The following is a 7823-nucleotide window of genomic DNA, read 5'->3' as shown; positions in this document are numbered from 1 at the left end:
TATATATATATATATATATATATATATATATATATATATATATATATATATATATATCCCTTAACGCAATTCGACGAGGAACGAGAAGCCTTAAAAAAATAATGTATTCATATTAAGACATTTCAATAGAGATTCTACAGAAAAACTTCTGGAAAAAAATAGCAGAAGTTTATTCTACAAAATCGTATTTTGCTTTCGCCGTAACATGAATTTTTACTCACGGCTTTTACCGTCTCCGCCGACTTTGCACGACAATTTTAAAAAGACACACGCATATTCAGTACTTTTTATTGAGAAGGCTCATCGATCGGTCCTAGTCGTATTCGGAACACTCGTATTCAGGTATACTCAGGGTAATATGCCACATGCACATACAAGAAAATCGTCGTCGCGCCATTGCGCGGAGGAGGAAAAAGGGTCTGAAAACCGCGGCAAGTCGAAAAACCGCTGTGCGGCATTTCCAATTCTTTTTGCTCTCGCCCTGCTCACGCATCGGCGCGGCGCCGCGTGGGTCAGCTTTCAGGCTCTCTAACGCGGTTAAGAAAATATTTTTAAAATAATTTTGCACTTAGGTCGCCGCCGTCGCCGCCGCCGTCGCCGCCGCCGTTAAACCGGACAGAGACGCGGCACGTAGCTGCCGGATGAGAGGAAACGGGAAAGAGAGAGAACGGGTTAAAAGAGTGCGAGAGGACAGCTTTACAGCTTTACCCCATTCCCGCGTGTCTCGTCCCCTTATGTGTGTTTAGCGGAACAGAAAAAAAGAGAGAGAGAGGAAAAGAGAGAGAGAGAGAGAGAGAGAGAGAGAGAGAGAGAGAGAAACGGATAGATAGAGAGAAAAGAAGAAGAAGAGAGCGAGTGCCGGAGGAAGGAGTGTAACGATATTTCTATCATTTAGTATAGCCGGGAATAATCCGAATGGAATTATGCACGTCCGTCACGTGGATTAACGCGAGTGTTTACGATCGATTGCGACGCGGATCGCGTTAGATATTGTTTTTAATTACCCGCGAACGTAGTCGAACGTTTGAATAGAGAGAGTATGCTATTATATGGAGAGAATTTTATAGTAAGAATTACTGTAGAACTTTGTAAGCGAGGAATAGATCGACATTCTGCGGTAATGGACTATCTTTTTGTCTCGTATACTCTATTTATATTCGATTTAATATAACCGGAATGTTCCATTAAACATTTTTGCCACATGAAAAAAAGAAACATTTAGTTGGACTAACAAAAGTTTTGGCGAAATGTGAATGAACCAGAAATCCTGGTTGAAGTTATCAGAATTCTGTTTAAGTTAACGAGATTTCTGATTCTCTGGTCTCTAAACAGGCTTCTAATAACTTCTACCGGAATTTTCTGATTCGTTCATATTTTTTTCACCAAGAATTTGATTGATTCGAGCAAACGTTTTCCCAGCGAAAATAAATTCTAGCAAAATTTACCATGTTCCTTAGCAAGAAAGATATTGACAGTCTACTCCTACATTACAAGAAACATAGTAAAATTGAAAAGAAGATATTATCCATTTATATGAAGAAAAACTCTATTATACTGTCTCTCCATATATACGACATCATATGCATATGCTGAGAAAGAAAAGCAATTGTATTGATGGTCAACTGCCTTCCCATAAGAAAGTATCATATCTATCGCACAGATTACATGTCAGTACAGCAATCAGTTGCGTGGATATAATTATTAACCACGTCGCAGCAATTGAATCGATTGACAACTCTCATCACAGCAACTATATAATTCGTGTAGTCGACTACAAACGTTCACTTCGAACGAATTCTGTTCGTTTAAGCAAAATCTCATCAACTCAATCCCTCTTTTTTCTTAGTGTACATACTCTGTTTGGAATAAGTAACAAAATTACTTCTTCAAACGATGCGTGAATCCGAAGAAGAGTGTCGATCTACTTCGATATAAGTCGCGGAGATCGAAATGACATTTGAAGCACGTGAACTCGTGCGAGCTTGAATAATAAGAGACAAAGACAAGGAAGAAGAAGAGAGAAAGAGCTATTAAAAAATACACTTTGCACTTTCTCTCTCTCTCTCTCTCTCTCTCTCTCTCTCTCTCTCTCTCTCTCTTACTCCCGTTTCCCTTTCAATCCGTCGCAAGTTGCACACGGTCGATCGGCCTAATGAAGGTAGCGCGCTGCCAAAATTGGGAAGGATTGGTGCCTCGCTCTTTTTCGCTCGATGCACGATCCGGAGCGGAAGGGAGCGCGGAATGCGAAGAGCACGAAAATCGCGGAGCACGAAAATCGGGGAGGAAATGCGGAAAATCGCCTCGGTCGTCTGCAATCACGCCGTTGGTGAGAGAAATTGCCGCGGACTATAAGGGAACGCATTTTCTCTTTCTCTCTGTGTTCGTCTCCCTCCTTCTCTCTGTATCATTCTCCTCCTCACCCCCTCGCTGTTTCTTTCGCGACGACGACGGGCAGTCTGATTATCGCGAGAATATACGACCACGTATACACACAAAGATAAATCACGCGAGCTCGAACTTTCTCTCTCGAATCTTTTGCATCACTCTCGAACTCGAGACAAAGCTTGAAGGATTTCGCTCGCAAACGTTGGCAGAAATAAATAACACGATCTGATATTGATACCACGATCAACACTGATCAGTCGACGAACGTGTGAGATGATTCGATCCCGTCACACTTGCAACACCTGCACGGAGAAAATATTGCAGTAAAAATTACGTTAAAATTTTATATATATTTTTACAATGTTTTTTGCAAAGCTGTACTCTACTGAAAACTGTAATATAAATTACTACAGAAATAAATTCAATCTAACTGATATGTGATGTAAAAAATATTCGATTACAATAATTTTATTGCAAAAAATCAAACGTACATTTATAAACAGATATATAGTAATTTCAGTTGTAATCTCTTTCTGCATGAATCAAAATTACAAAAGTTTTATCGTAATTTTTACTATAATATTTTCTCCGAACTGAGAGAAAAATGATTAATCCAACTAAAATTATGATTACTTTTGGCTCTAACCATATTCTTTGGTTATTGTAACGTTAATTACTTAATTATTAACATCATAGCATAGGATTTAATTAAAAAAATAGTTTCTTAAGCATAATTTACAGCAACCATTTCTCTATGTAATTATAGTTACAAGTGATAAACATTCTTTTTTCAGTGTGCTTACATTTTATGTCGCATTTTTTAAAGAACGTGACAATTCGGGGTGTATAAGAAAGTACATGTTTTCATGGTATATTTTTAGAATTTTTTTGTACACTTTAGTAATATTATTGCTCAGCTCTCTGTTTCTCGTTTCCTCCCGCTCTCGGAACGAGTAACATGGAGTTCATTAAAGAGTTCATCTACTCGCCGCATGTTTATACCGTTCATAAAACACGTCAATTATCATACGACAGGCCGTACGGCAACACACACACATACACACAACCCCAGAGGTGGAATAAAATTCGCGACTTCGCCGTCGCGTTGGTTTAAACGCTCGTTGAAACGGGCGCGAGGCGTTTATCAATACTCCGATGTACATGTGAAATGCGGCTCTCATCCACACACTTCGCCGTCGGTAAAGCTCGTCGCTTCGCAAAACACCGTCACTATTCGTCGCCGGTCGCGATCGCGCTCGGCCTTACGTGGACACGCCGGACACGCGGAGATGGAACAGCCGAGCGAGGCAATGGCGCGTGAAAACTCCAGATAACGCGGCGATATTTCGAACGGCATCGGCAAAAGCTCAAAGAGTTAATCGTATGTCCGCGAGGCAGAGGACAGAACGGAAGAGGGAGCGACGGGGGGGGAAAAAAAAGGAAAAATAAAGCGACGCGAGCCGGCCGCGCGTGTATTTTCGATAATTATTCGACAGTCGATTTGCGTGCGGATGGACTGCGCACTGTGAGAGGCAACGAAGAGGAGGAGGAGGTGGGGGAGGTGGAGGAGGACGAGGAGGACGAGGACGAGGAGGCGGAGGAGGGAAGCGCGCGGACGAGAGAGGGATTTGGCGGGGGTAGACGCGATTGCAGGGTCGCGGGGGTGGTTTCCGAGAGTCGCGTTCAACCATCCGGAAGCTATGAATATATTATTTGACGGGCAGTTTCGGTAGACTCCGATCGGATGGAGCATCGATCATGGCTGGCGCATCCCTTTGGGCCATTTTCATGCGTCAGAATGCGACACGCCTGCGATCGAGCGATTGCCGCGGAAATAAAAAAATATACACACACACACATATGTAGATGTGTGTATATATGTACACGCAACCGCGAGCGACTCACGCACGTACGCGTGCACGCGCGCGCGCAAGCACGAGCAGCGGCAGTCGCTAACCAGCGCGATATTTTCCTCCGACGAGAAAATCCGAATAACAATATAAAAAAAGCGGGAGGGCAGGAGTGGTGGCAAAGAGGCAGGGAAGGGGGAGAGAGAGATATACGTCGCGCGATCACGCCGTTCCTTGGAGAAGTTAAGGAGGGTCAACAGGTAAGCGCGAAGGGAGAAACGTGGTGGGTTGGTGTGTGCTTCGTGTATTCGCGGATCTCGAAGATCACGCGAGGAAGTGACGGCGGGCGATGTGATGTAATGTGGTCTCGTGTATATTCTTACAGGGAAATATATTTGATCTTCCTCCGTGGCATTGATCGTCAGAGAACAGAAAAGAAAGAGAGAGACGGCGAGGGTATCGAAAAATGGAATGGTTAACGGAGGACTGTTTCACCAGAATGCTCGTCTCATTTCTAATAGTTAATAGTTCGAATAATAGCTTGAAATCGCGAAACTGTTAGTAGGTCTCTTGATCCAACTTTTTCTTAGACAAATTGTCGCACGAAGAAAGAATCAAGATAATGAGAGATTAAAATTACAGCGAGGGAAACCCGTTCGACGATGTTTCCCGCGAGTTCAGTGACGCTGTATGTACAGCGCGAGTTTCAACACAATTGTTCGATGTAACAATTTTGTTTCGCGATTGAGTATACATTCTCAAGACAATCGCTAATCACTATCAAAACACTAAATAAATAAACTCCTGCGAAACTACTGCAAATAGATTCGTACGTGTGCACATAAAAGTAATCTTCAAGTACATAAGTTTGATTTAACAAAATTAGGTCATTTTGACCCGCTAGAAAAATTTCATTGGCGATGGAAAATCTTCATGAAAATTTGCTACACTCTAACGATTAATATAGTAAAAGACCATATTTTCACTCTTAAGAAGCCATACGGAGAGAATATATGTATATAAATCTTTTTTATATAAATTCTTTTCAATTTTACTATATTTCTAGTAGTGCAGGAATAGAATGTTAGTATAAGAGGTTCATCTTACTAAGGAACGTCGTAAATAGAAATTTTTTTAGTAAATTTCGCAAATTTTTTAACAGCACATTTTAGTTTCTAAAATATAAGCAACATATGTGAAATAAAAGAACAATTATTGCAGAATATCGGGATCTCAGAGTATCCTCAAAATCCATAAAAATTTATTTTCCGTATATATTATCAATAATAAAACTAATACTGATAGTTACTTTTTACTGCAAAACAAATTCCTTTCATTAAAAAAATTCTACGGGAAAGTTACACAAATTCATATTTCTTTCTCTCTCTTTCTCCCCCTCTCCCTCTTCCTTTCTCCTTTCTCTCTCTCAAAATAAAATAATCTATTATAGAAAAATTATTTCATTACTTTAAATATATCTAACTCGATCTAATATATTACGAGAGGAACATGCCTGGAATATCGCGCGATTGAAACGCATCCGCGGGCGGTAAACTGTTCAGTCGCGAAAGAGAAATCGCGATGGGTGGTCCGCTTCGTAGTAATCGAGTAGAAAACTCAATCGCGATCTGACTTTCGCATGGCTAGTTTTGCTCATTGTTATTGATTCGATTTTCAAAAGATAGCCCCCGCACAAGAAAGAATGGAGTATTTTCCCGTGCGATTCTTCCCTCCCTTTTATCCCGTCGCCGAATCGCAGCTGTTAGCGGCAAATACAGCACCGACCACCGAATTTACCTGCGGTGATACGTTTTCAATTCGATCTCAAGTATTCATGTCCCCAGTGCCATACATCCGGTTTAGTTTATAATTCTAGCGTAGCGCGCGCTTGCGATCTAAACAGATCGCGCATTCGCACATATAATTCTCCCCGCATCATTTTCATCGTATCCTCTCACGTAATTGCGTCATGCATCAAGATCATTCAGATCAGTCAAATCATAACACGCTTCTCTTTATCACATCTGACTCTACTCAAACGGAGCTACTGCGCTCTAACTTCGAACAATCTCTTTTTTCGACGGAATGCGGAATTATTATTGGAAGCCCCCGAGTAAACCGCGACTACGTCATCTAGTAGCACGCTCGCACGCGAAGGCGCGCTATCACGCTCGCGCGACACCGTACAAAAAAAGCACCCCGTAAAATTCGGGGCTGTGGGAAGTGTGGAGGGACAGGGGAAAGGGGCGAACGTTGGAAGGTGCAGTGCGACGTAACCTTTGACGTCGGCTCGCGTTGCGTTATACTCGGCTGGTGCGCTTTGAAGTCCGTGTATTTTAATGCAACGGCGAACTGTGCATATCGAGAGACTGCTGAATTAATCGGATGGCGCTTCGCGGCGGCTGCGGGGAAGAGGACGAAAGGGGCAACAGGAGTTTGAGGGACGATGAGGGGGAGAGGAGGGGGGCACTAGAGATGAGGGGGAGGACGAGGTGAGACGAGCCGGCCCCGCTTTTCTGGGGCACGTGCCCATGGGTATCGGTATTTCGGGGTGCGTTAATACCTCACTATCCAGACGGATAGAGAGAGAACAGAGCGAAACATCCACTCCTGCACATTGTTTGCGGCTTGGAATCAATAAAAGCATAGCTTTAGGCTACGGTTGTCGCCATGGCAACCGGAGACCCATCCGTGCACTATCCCACTCGCCTTCTCTCTCGCTCCCTCTCTCTGACTCTCTCTCTCTCTCTCTCTCTCTTTCTCTCTCCCCCTCTCTCTCTCTGACTCTCTGACTCTCTCTCTCTTTCTTCCTGCCTCTGCTACCCCGCAACCCCTCAATCTCTCGCTCCCTCGCTGTCTCTCTGTCTCTGCCTCTCTCCATCTCTCTCCCATTTCCTCGCCTCTTCCTCCTATCCCTCCGAGCCCCGTTCCATCTACGCCACCCCGCATCCACCCTCAACCCTTCGCAGTTTATCTCCGTCCCTCTCCAACCCTCAAACATACGCACCCTTCGTTCTCCGTACTCTTCTTCGTCTTCTCTCCCGTCGTCCTCTTACGCTGCATCCATTCTCCTTCTTCCCTCTACCGCCCTGTATTCCACTTCTCCCCTTCTCTGCCCCACTGGGCTCCTCAAAAATTCCAGATAGCTCCGCGCGAATTTGCAGCCGCGATCGAATTGGTGTCGGGATGAAACGCCCTTAAACTCGGATCGCCTCGCGAGTTTGTTACGACGACAGCAATTTAAAAAAGCTCGAGCCGCTTATGAGCCAATGCCCGATGTTTATCTCTTCATAATTTCGTATACAATATAATACAGATTTAGAGCACTAATATTATATATATTGCATATCTTGTGCATGCGACCTATGATACACAAATGAGAACAATATGCATTTCGCGATCAACATTTCGTTTACAAGTTTAAAATATTTCAAATTACTTAATTTCAATATGAAATTCTCATTACAACAGTATATACATATACATGTATAGAAATAAAAATTGTTGAATTCAATATAGCGAAACTATCGCTATTATGTACAAAAACAATATATATATATATATATATATATATATATATATATATAT

The 7823-nt window shown here is 42.7% G+C and overlaps 1 protein-coding gene across 1 annotated transcript in view; it reads right to left on the bottom strand.

Moving 5' to 3' along the window:
- Positions 1-7823, bottom strand: part of LOC116842540 — a 13011-nt gene that overhangs the window by 3257 nt on the left and 1931 nt on the right. The gene's annotated exons all lie outside the window — the stretch shown is intronic.

This window comes from Odontomachus brunneus, unplaced genomic scaffold (assembly GCF_010583005.1).
Source record: "Odontomachus brunneus isolate Ranch 3 - 2012 unplaced genomic scaffold, Obru_v1 Obru_scaffold_025, whole genome shotgun sequence".
Taxonomy (NCBI): domain Eukaryota; kingdom Metazoa; phylum Arthropoda; class Insecta; order Hymenoptera; family Formicidae; genus Odontomachus; species Odontomachus brunneus.
The sequence above is the reverse complement of the archived record's forward strand: the minus strand, read 5'-3'. Positions and strand labels throughout refer to the sequence as shown.